Below are 13,641 nucleotides of genomic sequence, written 5' to 3' on the forward strand. Positions count from 1 at the left end.
ATCCAGGGTAAGTAGTGGTACATGTCAATGAATCGTGCAGGACCCGCGCAGCCAGGGCCTCTGATCCCAAAACCAATCTAGAAATGACCAAAAAAAAAATAAAATCATGGAAAATATTTTGGACAAATTATATTATTTACAGAACCATTTTTGAACATCATTGAATATGCTTCTTTATGGAGAAGAAACGGCGAAAGAAACCTCATAACAAACATGTTTTTCAAAAAGTTTTATTTGCAATGTTAGACTTAGACGAGAAACAACCCATTGTTTTTGTAACTAATTCTCACTAGAACAAAATGTCTACCGGTCGATACGTCCTTAAGAACTTAAGTGGAACGCTTTGTGTGATCCTGTTTCATGATTTGAAGGGTTGGTAAGAGATAAAGACTTTGTCACATGACAAGATGCTTGCTACACTCACAGCCCCACACTAGGATTCCCTGAGTCTTGGGTACCATAGACAAATCGAACCCGGAACCCTCTCCGGTAGCACTTCTATCCTATCTGTGGTAGGTTTCAAACGCCTATGAAATCAGTAGCCACTAATAAGCAGGTGGACTGCATGCTCGTTTGCTACTTCTAGATCATAACATATGGTTTTGAGTGCAATCATACCAAATTCCACTGTCCTGTTGAATTTGAAGCAAACACCATCCCATTATCCCAATTGCAGTTTTTCTTATTATTTACCGCAAACCCGCATTCGTAGTATACAGGTACACTGAGTTTTGTTATTTTTATCTGAAAATATTATCCTTATCCTTACTAATATTATAAATCCGAAAGTAACTCTGTCTGTCTGTCTATCTGGTTGTCTCTTTTTCACGCCCAAACCACTAAACCGATTTTAATGAAATTTTGTACAAAGATAGTCTGAGACCCGAGAAAGGACATAGGATACTTTTTATCCCGGAAATCCCACGGGAACTAGGGATGGCGATCTAGAATCGATCTTTTGGACCCAAAACATCGATTATTTCAATCGATATTAGTAAGGATTGAATCGTAAACTATGCATTTGATCAAGTGATGATCTTTAGCAAAGTTAAAGGTACGAATTTTCAGTTTTATGTATGTTAGTATGTTATATTCTTTTCTTTTAAACGCGGGCGAAGCCGCGGGCAAAAACTAGTAAGAAATATATTTAATTTTAATAAACTGTAACACAGCTATAAAAAAAGATATATATTTTTTATAGTATATGAGTAGCATACGAGCATGCAATCCACCTGATAGTAAGTGGCTACTGCCGCCCATGGACATCTGTAATCAAACCAACGGTGAGCCACAAATGAGCCTTTACCCCTGAAGACTAAGCTGGAACGCTTCGGAAAAGTATGTCTCCCTTATCACACCCTTCAGACCAGAACACAGCAAAGCTTAACACTGATGTGATTAGGCACAAAAAAGTGTGGCGGTGGTGCCACCGGAGTCGAACCACAAAGGGTTCTACCTTCAAGATATGAAGTGAACTTTCCGCAGTCGGGTGAAAAGGTACGGAACTGTTTTATTTATTATATTTATAAATAGGTATCTATAAATATCTTACCCCTGCTCTGTTATAGAATTCGTCACACAGCGACCGATTTACATATTGCAACTTGTATATTACTTTCTCTAATAGCTGGTTTTCTGTAACAAAGTTACATTAAATTATTAAGTAGTCATCATCATCATCATTATCACCCCATTACTGTTCCACTGCTGGGCACGGGTCTCTCTCATAATGAGAAGGATTAGGCCATAGTCCACCGCGCTGGCCAAGTGCGTATTGGTAGACTTCACATACCTTTGAGATTTTTTTTATAAATTTCTCAAGTATGCATGTTTCCTCACGATGTTTTCCTTCACCGTTTTGCAAGTGATAATTAATTTCATTGAAACTATAAACTTTTTAAGTTTCGCCGTATTTCAAGGGTCGAAATATCGGCAATAAAGAAATTAACCGCGGATCGTGTGTACCCGTTACATATTAAAATGTCTCATTACCGCGATAATATTAGTGTAAAATCATAAATAACATTTTTGATAAATTTGTTTATTATAAAGTTGATTAATTTTATCATTGTAATTACATACCATCGTACGATTATAGATATTATTGTAAAATCATATATGATTGTTTTGATAAATTTGATTATTAAATTGATTAATTTGATTATTATAATTACGTACCATCAGTGTATCCCAAAGCGTAGAGATGGGTTGAAGTGTTAAAAGAATAATTTGGCAAACATATTGATTTAAGTGGAGCTGAAAAGTTTTTATCTTAAGTTAAATTAATAATACATACAATATTAACTAACATTACATTTGGTGATTGACTATGATAGATATATTTTTAAAATATTGATATAGAAAACAACGTAGCATGCAGTCCATCTAATGGTAAGTATTGCCGCCAATGAACATCTGTAATCAACCTTAAGGAATATTAGATTCCTGCCTGAGGTCGGCCACAGAGGCGGCGCTACCCCTGAGGTCTAAGCCTGAACCGCTCGGAAAAAGTATTTAAAGAAAGAAAGAACAATAATTTATTCGGCTATACATATATATAATAAACACAATAGCATAAAATAATATTTCTCCCTTACCACACCCTTCAAACCAGAACACAGCACCGTTTAACACTGTTGTTATTAGGCAGTAATAGGTATGACGGTGATGCCACCAGACCCGAACCTCAGAGGGTTCTACCACCTTTAAAGCTAACAGCCAATTTGTTTTGCCAGTAGACAAAAATTTGGGTAACTTTCGGTTTTCCTAATATTTGAATTAAGCTTTTATATGCTGTTACCAACTTACAAACCATATCTTCAGTGATATCCAGTTCAACCAAAGCTATAGTGATGTACGTAGAATATTCATACTCAGGGTGAGCCATGTAGCTCTTAGGCTTGCAGTACCATGGTTTGTCCTTCTCTGGTATGAACATCGCTTGGGTGTCCTCTCTAAAAAAGGGTTAGTAAATATTCATAATGCCCTATATAGAGCATAATGCCTTATCTCCCAGAATAGGCCATAATAAGGCAAAATATGATCTTTATATGCTACGCTATACGATGTAGGAATAATACAGGGGGCACTTTTATTGGAAAAAAACTCATTCGATTCCCGGCTAGGGATTTTTGTAAAGTAATGATATGGTTTTTATTTTAATCAAAATCAGGTTCGTAACTCCTTTTAGAATTTTTCGCTAATTCTTATAGTTTTGGATTTGGCCTTAAAAGCCCATTTGTAAAATTCACCCTGTATAACTTACTGTACCCTGTATTACTTGTTGAAACTCGGCTCAATCAAGGGGCCTATGATTCTAATCCTAGGCACGCACTTCTGATTTTTCATTATTGATTAGAAGATTATTTTAGAAGAATCATTAGAAGATTAGAAGAAAAACGTCGTGAGAAAATCTGCATACGTAAGATCTTAAAAAAATGTTCTCAAGTGTACGTGAAGTCTATTTCTACCAAATAACAGCAGTGTTAGGCGCTGCTGTGTTCCGGTTTGAAGGGTGTGGTAAGGGAGACAGACTTTTCCGAGGCGTTCCAGCTTAGTCCTCAGGGGTAGCGGCGCATCTGTGGCCGACCTCAGGTAGGAATATCCAATCCTATCTGTGGTTGATTACAGATGTCCACGGGCGGCAGTAGCCACTTACCATCAGGTGGACTGCATGCTCGCCTGCTACTCTTATATTATAAAAAATAAAATAAGAAAAAAAGTCTACCAATACTCGGCCAGCGCGGTGTACTATGCTCGTAAATCGAGTTTAATCCACTTACCGGAATATGTGTTGTGGAATAGTCACAATATCTTCAGCGTTGGCTATAACATATCTATCTTTGATCAACACGATACCTGTTAGTCCTATTTTAAGAGCACCCGTCTTTACATCATCTGAAATAGCAAATAAGACTAAATTTCATGAAAATAAAACTATTTACAATAATAGAGTAATTTACACTTAAATTCGTTCGTGACGCAATCACGGTATTAAAAATAAAGGCTTTCTACACACAGTATTAAAAATTTCGTGTCTTGTTGTCGTGCGTGCCATGGACACACACAGAAAAATATACAAACACCCAGACCCAGAAACAGAAATCTACATTCATCATTTAGATATCTGTCTGGCCGGGTTGCGAACCCAGAACCCTCTGCGCGTCAAACCGGTATGGTGACCGCTCCGCCACGCGGGTCATCAAAAGGTGTCTGAAGTATTTTTTCCATAAAATAGGAGTATCAGACGAACATACAGTCCATTTGAACGTAAGTGGATACTGTCGCACATGGATATCCGACAATATTAACCGCAGATAAGATCAATCCCAAATAAGATTAGATTTCTGAGGTCGACCGTAGATGCGTCGCTACCTTTGCGGACTAAGCTGGAATGCCTCGACAAAGTATGACTCCTTTATCACACCCTTCAAACTACACCACAGCACTTAAATCTGTATTAGGCAGAAATACATGTAGCGATGGTGACGCCGGAATCGAACCACAGAAGGTTCTCCTACTTTCAAGATAATTATACTGGGTGGATTTTTCACGTGGGCTTCCGGGCCAAATCCGAATCTGTAAGGAATAGCAATAAATGCCGGACGGAGTGTTTTTATTTCAAAAGAAACTGGTTTGACTCCCTGATATTTTTAAAGTTCTACTGATTTAGTTTTAATTTTTAACAAAATCGACGTAACTCCTTTCAGCTAGTTGGCTCCTTTCAGCTTGAAGGTGGTAGAACCCTTAGTGGTTCGACTCCTGCACCACCGCCACACTTATTTCTACCTAATAATAGCAGTGTTAGGCGCTGCTGTGTTCCGGTTTGAAGGGTGTGGCAAGGGAGACAGACTTTTCCGAGGTGTTCCAGCTTAGTCCTCAGGGGTAGCGGCGCATCTGTGGCCGACCTCAGGTGGGAATATCTAATCCTATCTGGGGTTGATTACAGATGTCCATGGGCGGCAGTAGCCACTTACCATCAGGTGGACTGTATGCTCGTCTGCTACTACTATATTATAAAAAAAAGCATTTTTCGCTTTTTCATATACATAGTTTTGGATTCGGGCTTAAAGGCCCATTTGAAACATTTACCCTGTATATTATAAGAATATTTTTTACAATAATATGCAATACTCACGTACGTGAACACGTAAGACCCCTAGCCATTTGAAACTTGCTGATTCTCCAATATTTCCCTCTTGAAATGGATCATTTTTAAAATCACATTCTTCAGACTGTGATGACGATGTTTGAGCTGAAAACATTTAAACCAGAATCTGATAGTATTGATAGAAATCTATTTAAATTATTTAATTATTAGTATTATTTTAATAAAGTAATTATTTTGTGTTATTTTCATGATTTTGTATTATTTTTTTATTTATAATACTAAGTTCTTATTTATATAATCACTGGCTAGTACGAATGTATGAGGTAGCATAAAAAAGAACGGTCTTGCGGTAAGTTATAAATTGGATCAAGAAATATGTACTTTTATTATCTTATATATAAAATTCTCGTGTCACAATGTTAGTTACCGTACTCCTCCGAAACGGTTTTACCGATTTTCACCAAATTTTATATTCATATTCAGTAGGTCTGAAAATCGGCTACTATCTATTTTTCATACCCCTAAGTGATAAGGGTTGTTCACCCTTAACACTTTTTTATTTATATGATATGGCAACACAACGTTTGCCGGGTCAGCTAGTTTTTGTATAATATATAATAAGATTACTATACGTATATAAGTAAACATTAATCAGACTATAGGTACACAAAGTTATACTAAGTTAGTCATCAGATTTCCTTCTACTTGAAGGACAAAGACATGGAAAAAATTTGAACTAATCCATTTTTATAATGGAACCTAACGATAAAGCAGACGTGCTATCTGATGGAAATTAGTCAACGCCTATGGACATTTGCAACACCAGAGGAGTCGCCAAAGCATCGCCGGCTTTGGAGGAGAGCTGTTTTTGCACCGTTTTTGAAGAGCCCCATGTCATATCGCTCCGGGAATATACAAATTCCAATAAGGGGCTCAGATCCATTTTTTCTATTACAGAGTTATTGCCCATATATCAAGCGTTTCAGAAACAATTTATTTTCAATTTCAGATTTTTTTAAACAAATAGACGTACTTATGTACTTATTTTTTATTAAAAAATCCTATTTTTTAACTCACCGTTTAACTGAATTACTAGTATTATTGTAAAGATTTTTATTTTCATTTCTGAATTCACGTTTTCAACAATCTTCAGTACAAGTAGGTAAAGTTATATGACTTCTCATATCAACCATAAAATTACTACTGACCACTCATTTCTCTGTGAGTGATTAAAATTAATTTTACTTCAGATACATTCAAATGCATGCATGTTGCACGCATGTTGAAGGTGGTAGAACTCCATATGGTTCGACTCCAGCGGCACCACCGCCACACCTATTTCTACCTTTTTTCTTTTTGCTTTTCGAGGGGGAAACCTTCAACAGGTACCCGACGACGTGGGAGCGACGCCGGGTTATGTGGGATTTTTACCGCACTAAAACCCCTCCGGTGGCCATCCTCAGCGCCTGTTGGAGAACTCCGGGATCCGACGGAACACAACCGGAGTCCTCCAATCGCGATGCCCGGATCAGGCTCTGCCCTGGGGGAGCGTTCGCTCCTCCGACAAGATCTGGCGATTACGACGGTATGCGACCACACATACCGCCGTCCTTCCCGAGGTAGCATACTGGACGGTTCGAGCTCCCACTCTTGCCGCCCGCAACCCCGGAAGCCCCCTTTTACTCGCCTCTTACGACAGGCAGGGGATACCGTAGCCCTATTCTAGTCCCGGAACTACAGGGACAACACCTATTTCTACCTAATAACAGCACAGAAGTTAGCGGACGACTTGTCTTAATATTGTGATATACACTTACATATTTTTTTTATTAAAATAATATACAATGTTAAACAGAATAACTCTATGAATTTTCGTCATGTTTTCCACCATGCCTTAAATTAAGATTCATATGTACTATTTTAAATTGTTTTTTAAGGAAAATGTCTTACGATATAAAAAAATATACTTACGTCTAGAGATGGGCAAAGAACCCGGTTTAAACCCTGTGCAGGGTTTAAACCCAATAAATACCCGTTTATTTCCTCCCACTGGGTATTTATCTGGGTGTTTATAAAATGAGTTAATAAAATCTATACAAAGCTTTTAAAATAGTTCAAATGTTTATTTAATAGATATACTATTAGTGGAGTGCCTGGAGCATTCTAAACCGTAAAACCTCGGATTAGAGTTATAGTGAATGAATTAATATGATCGATGTGGGATATTGTTTTTTAAACTGTAAATTGCATTGTTTACCCAAATTTTTTTTGTGCACTCCATTTTTTTATTGTTTAAAAAAAATATTATAAAAAAATAATGTTTGACCATATATTGTCACTTTAAACAGTATTTTATTTTTTTAATTTGTTAAATCTTACCTGAGTAGACATATAGGAACATTTTTCTAAGATACCTGTGTATAAAAATAGCAGTACCTAGGGATTTCGAACAGGTAGAAAAACGTGGAGGGGAGAGCTGAGCGAAAGCTGCTATGTATAATAGAATTTCTCGGCCAGTTTAATTATAAACGAAACGTACTCTATTGTGTACATTTAAAAAAAATAGGTAATTAATTATGACTAATGAAAAGAAAAAAATATTAGTACAAAATCTGTTTATTTAAATATATTACATTGTTGTCTACATCAAATATTTTCTTCTACTTCATCTATCTGTATAATAGGTGAAGTATTGGAACAACTATTTCCGCTGCACTGTAAACATGCTACACTGCAGTATAAACCACTTCATCGGCATCCACACGGTTACATCATGGTTAATTTTTTTAAAACATAATTGTATTGGGCCCAAATTTCGGTGAAATGATAATATCGTGAAAGCGTTCTATTAGTCGTTTTTTAATGGTTTTTTCATCCGGGATATGCTCTGTAGTGATGACGTTTTTCAACTCTTGCATGCTAAATTGGCAATCATCATTCTCTTCTATGTACTTGTATATACTCCATTGCTGCACCTACAATCGAAATTCTCGGATTAATTTTCTTTTCAACATTACTGAGGTGAATTGAATTTTTCAGCAAAGTATAACAATCCAAATGATATTTTGCTGAGTGTTTTTGTAAGTCGGTTAAGTATATCAGAAATCCTTTTATGTATATCTCGATAATAAGCAGATTTCTGGACAGCTATAAAATTCGTGATGGATTCATTTAAAGTTGGAGTTTTGATGTATGAAATCTGCCAACGCCGAGCTTTATTTAATTTTACTTACTTTAATGAGCATAAACAAATTCAGTTTGTAGGTGAGGTAACAATCCATTTTGTCGTTCGGTTGAAGCAGCTTGTAAAGAGGTTACTCCTCGACTAATTTTTATAATTGCACCTAAATTTGAATTTGTTTCGGAAGATGAACCCAGGTGTATACATATTACACCGGTCTACAGAATTTTTGAGCATGGGTTATACACACGTTATTTTTATTCCTTTTATACCTAGAAATAAGAAAAAGAACAGAAAATAGTTCTGAATTTACTTTTATGTGTACAAATTGGAAAATTCAAATCAATGAAAATATAGGGTCTTCTAACAAGGACTTCCGAACTTTGAAAGTTGATAACGGTCATCTTACTGAAGCAACATCTGTCAAATTAGTTTTAATTTATTCAGTTTGTTTTGCCAAATTACCATGGACGTTTATAGCATTCAACAACATGAACAAATAATAAAATTATTGTATCAAAAAGCTATTCTGTTCGGGCAACGCGTGCTACAATCGTCCGCTACCGCGTGGTCGCCATAATCGTCCTACCGAGAGGACTATTCGCAATCTGGTGGATAAATTAAAGTCTACTGGGTCATTAAATGATTGACTAACATTCTTATATCAACGAAACGGAAGATCTGCCGAAAACATCGCCGCTGTCCGTGAGAGTGTGCACTAGAATCTGAGACAGTCGATTTCCCGTCGCCCATAAGAACTCTGCCTTTTGCAGACCATAACCATAAAAGCCGTGCGGACATTTGAACGATGTTATATTCTACACATAATGGCAGCAGTAAGTCCTTCAAACGAATAAAAAAGATCGATAATATATCACACACAATTTGTTTTATATAATTTTAAAGATAGGAAACGCTCAATAACACATGAAAAATGGACACAGTTGATTTATTAAAAGATACACAAACATCAATTAATGATACATTCTTATAACAGAAATTTTAAAATAGAATGCAAGTACTTATTAATCAACACTAAACAGTCGTTGGTAGATCCGGATAATATGTTTTCTTTGATTTTATTATCTTTGTGTGGATTCACAATACAAAAATAACAATCTATGCGATGATTACTGAGTATCCTCCAAAATCTTGGCACTGCAAACTTCATTGCTCTTTTTTCACCTCGGTACCAACCTACAATAAAACGTACCATATTATAACCTAATTAAAGTTATTATAAAATAGCTATTAAATTAAAAAAATGAATATAAACTCACCGTCCAGAATATTTCTGCAAGTGTTACCTGACACAATATGTGAGACCCATTTTTTATCTTGATTTTTAACAGGTATACAGTATACAGATGGAAGTAAGTTGGTATGCCTCGGAAATCTTTAAATTTGTACATAAATCGTCCTTTTTCTCTCATTTTGTCATAAATTCGCCGCAAATATAATAAAATATGTCGGCGTCTCGTTTACAACATCTCGAAGTCATTTTGTACAGACTGATACAACGAAAAAAAAATGAATTACGTTATTCCACTGAAATAAGCAATCACTTACTTTCGTACACAAGGAGCGATGCAAGAAACACTACACTCCGCCCCCTTGCCACTCTTTTGACAGCGTTAGTGTGCCAAGACCGACTTTATTGGACTCGAAAATAAAAAAAATGTCAAATTGCTCTAATTTATATAAAAGCAAATATTATCGATTTGTAATTTCATTTTTTTATATATATTTGCTTATATAATCAGAATATATTAAGTAAAACTCATGCACAAAAAAAAAATTAAAAATTGTTGACCTATGTTATGTAGCTATTTTCATCAGCCATGCTGCTAGCCGTTGGTTTATCCATTGTTCGAAATCTAATAAAAAACAATTAATAATTAATTAATTGTATTTGATTCATTATTATCATATATATTTTTTATTGAAACTGATCTTTAAATTTCGATTTATTTATTACTTAATTAATTCAATAATGAACTGTAGTTTTCAATCACTTACCAAATTAAGCAATACAAAATAATTTGTCATAGTTCAATATAAAAACGTCGTCTTTAATACACCTTCCAGTACAAAAATATACAAGAATTTTTCACTAATAAACCACATTTTCACTGTTATAGAAGCACAATATTCACAGAACACGTGTTACTTGCAACTAAACTAGCCGAGAAATTCCATTGTACATAGCAGCTGTCGCTCTCCCCTCCACGTTTTTTTACCTGTTCGAGATCCCTAGGTACTGCTATTTTTGTACACAGGTATCTTTGAAAAATGTTCCTATATGTCTACTCGGGTAAGATTTAACATATAAATAAAAAAGATTACTGTTTTAAGTGAAAATATATGGTCAAACATATTTTTTTATAATATTTTTTTAAACAATGAATAAATGATGTGCACAAAAAAATTTTGGGTAAACATTGCAATTTACAGTTTAAAGAACAATATCCCACATCGATCATATTAATTCATTCACTATAACTCTAATCCGAGGTGAAAAGCCCCAGGCGCTCTACTATATAGGTTTTTACTGTATTTCTAATGTTTTTACATTTTTAAATATTACATTTTTAGGGGTTCATCTATTTTTATTACCTTTTTAATTATTATTTGTTTGACGAAAAAAATAGCGCACAACTAAAACAAATAAATATACCTCTCGTATACTATTGCACAGGTGGTGTGGAAATATGGGCATATAATGTAAAATGTAATTCTTACGTAACATCTTAATAATTATAGCTTTAAGAAAAAAAATATAAACATTATTTTATAGAAAATTTTAAGTGCTACAACTTTGGCCCAAGGTACTTTTCGATAAAATTTACCGTTTTCGAGAAAAATCCAGAAACCCGAAAATTTTGACGTTTGACCCGGAATAAGTGCCGACACACACATCGATGAGGACTTTTGGAACTTTACTTGTGATGGTAAACCCAAGGTCTCTACGGAAATTTAGCTTTATGTTATTTGATTACTATTTTTATGTCTAAATTGACCGGACTATAAAAACTCCTTTATCAAAATGTTTCAATGTCATTTTCTGTAAATTAAGTAGAAAAAAGTTAAAAAAAGTCTTCCCAAAGTGTAATCTATTATTGTTATTATCTTTGTTATTTTTGGTTTGACGACAAAAAGTTATAGAACTAAAATTATAGATAAATCAATTTGAAACCATAATTGTTCTTACTAAATTTCTGTGCGACAAATAGTATGCCTGTTAGAGCGTAAAAACGCTTTGTGCCCCTTTTTTCAATATGGCGGCCGAGGGACAACAGTTGGGATTCCACAAATTAGGATTTAACTGTACACTAAGCCCTTTACACTAATCATTGACATCTATAAAATAAAATTGGGTCTTCGAAAATTGCAACCCATATGTAACACATCCTAATGGACTATAACGACTATAACAGCGTAGTTAAATGAAATATGTGCTTTTAGAGTGCATATTTAGTGAATTGTTTACAATATTATTTTAAAAATGATATTACACGAAGAAAATAAAAATATGAATGACAATAGTTTACACCCGCTGTTTGGGTGTTTATTTGGGTTTAAACCCTATTTCACCCAAAATACCCGGTTTAAACCCGTATCCACCCATTGGGTTTAAACCCTCTGCCCATCTCTACTTACGTCTATTTTCTGACTAAAACCATCCATGACTTAACATGAAGTTTTGTCTTAACATAGCCTTATCTTCCACAAAACAGCGCGATGCTGTGTAGATCAGGTCTGGAGAAGCAAACAATGCAGCTTAGATTACTCGCACACTGTTAAGATCTGACAGACAGCTGCTGTGTTCTACTTAGGGCGCAGTGAGAAAAAATGTTTTTTTTTGTATGATAGTAAGAAATACTACTAAAATAAATCTAGACATATAATTCTAATTATTATAACTATGTAGTAGTAAATGTTGTGATAAAACGGTGGTAATTTTATGTACTTTAATATAATAAGTAACATTATAATGTAATGTTATATGGCAATCTTATATTCCCCTATATATTAAAATAAAAAAAACAAGCTAAATTTACTTTATGTAAGTATTTTAAATACTCAACAAATAGTGTAAACCAAGCTTATTCTGTGAACGAAATGATTCTAACCGAATAGATTTTGTAATAGCACTTAAATTATTATAATAGAAAAATTTAAACCCTTTATAATTCCACCCACCTAACTCCACATAATAGTCTTATTAATTCGTTATTTAGGAAACAAACGAATACATAGTGCATTTGATATATCTTAAAAATAATACATAAATCAGTAAAATTACCATCGATTAATATCTACAAAGGCTGCGTGTCAATGCGCATTAAACGGTCCTAAGTGGAACGCGCCTAGTTGTCTAATTTACGCGCACTGGTAACCGATAGCGTCGTGTAGCGCTTTGTATCTCGTTTTTACTGTAACTCAGTGTTTCTCAACCTTTTCCCTACGACCCCTTAGTGCGTGACCCCCTGGTCAACGGGTTCACTCATTAAGGTTCCTTCGGTGTTTCTAACGTATACTTTATGTTTACAAATATAAAATCTTTACATTTTATTTTATTTTATTTTTATAATATTGTATCTAGTAAATTAATAATTGAAATATGTATAGTATCCTTTACTGTACCTTTTGCTATAAAAATGTATTAAAAATCTTCTATTGTTTTTTCTTTCACAGTTTTTTTTTTCACTTTTTTCACTTTTGTTTCTTATTTCTCTGGGGGATAGTCTTATTCTCTACACGGTTGATTAGAGGATCATAGGACCGCAATTTGATAGAATACTACGATTGTAACCTCCCCGAAAACGCTTTTTAAATTCACTTATGATAATGCACGACACATATAGGCGTAAAACCCATAATCTGATATTCCTGCTCAATCCCTTCTAAAACTTAAAAAAACAAGCGTCTTAACATCTCACAGGGACCCAGGGGTTCAAACTTTGACAAACACTGCCGTAACTTGTCGAGCACTCACCGGACACAGATGGAGTGCGCTTGCAGTTAAGTCACGGGAAGGCTCTATAAATATATCCTATAAATAACTGCATTTGCATTATGTGACTTAACGCCTATGCAGTAATTAAAGCAATTACTAAATTTAAATAAATATAAATAGTTGACAAAAGGCGATCCTTCGTAGGAAAATGTCATATAAATATTGTGTTAATAATTAATTAAGGTGGCATACTTGTCAGAGGCGTTCCAACTTAGGCTTGAGAGCAATGCATTTGTGGCCGACCTCAGGTAGGAATATAATCCTCTCTGGGGTTCATTATACATGTCCATGGGCGGCAGTAGCCACTTACCATCAGATGAACTGCATGCT

The 13,641-nt window shown here is 34.8% G+C and overlaps 2 long non-coding RNA genes across 2 annotated transcripts; both read right to left on the reverse strand.

Annotated features, from left to right (window-relative positions):
- Window positions 1-7,710: 7,710 nt before the first annotated feature.
- LOC140755154 (uncharacterized) lies at window positions 7,711-8,493 on the reverse strand. The gene is made up of 2 exons (XR_012103739.1): window positions 8,344-8,493; window positions 7,711-8,085 (listed from the first exon to the last, which is right to left on the reverse strand). It is a non-coding gene; the product is annotated as an uncharacterized LOC140755154 (long non-coding RNA).
- A 733-nt stretch (window positions 8,494-9,226) lies between these two features.
- Window positions 9,227-10,110, reverse strand: LOC140755163 (uncharacterized). The gene is made up of 2 exons (XR_012103740.1): window positions 9,572-10,110; window positions 9,227-9,488 (listed from the first exon to the last, which is right to left on the reverse strand). It is a non-coding gene; the product is annotated as an uncharacterized LOC140755163 (long non-coding RNA).
- Between the last annotated feature and the right edge of the window lie 3,531 nt (window positions 10,111-13,641).

This window comes from Epargyreus clarus, unplaced genomic scaffold (assembly GCF_041222505.1).
Source record: "Epargyreus clarus isolate Ecla_fem2 unplaced genomic scaffold, WU_Ecla_fem_2.2 ptg000032l, whole genome shotgun sequence".
Taxonomy (NCBI): Eukaryota; Metazoa; Arthropoda; class Insecta; order Lepidoptera; family Hesperiidae; genus Epargyreus; species Epargyreus clarus.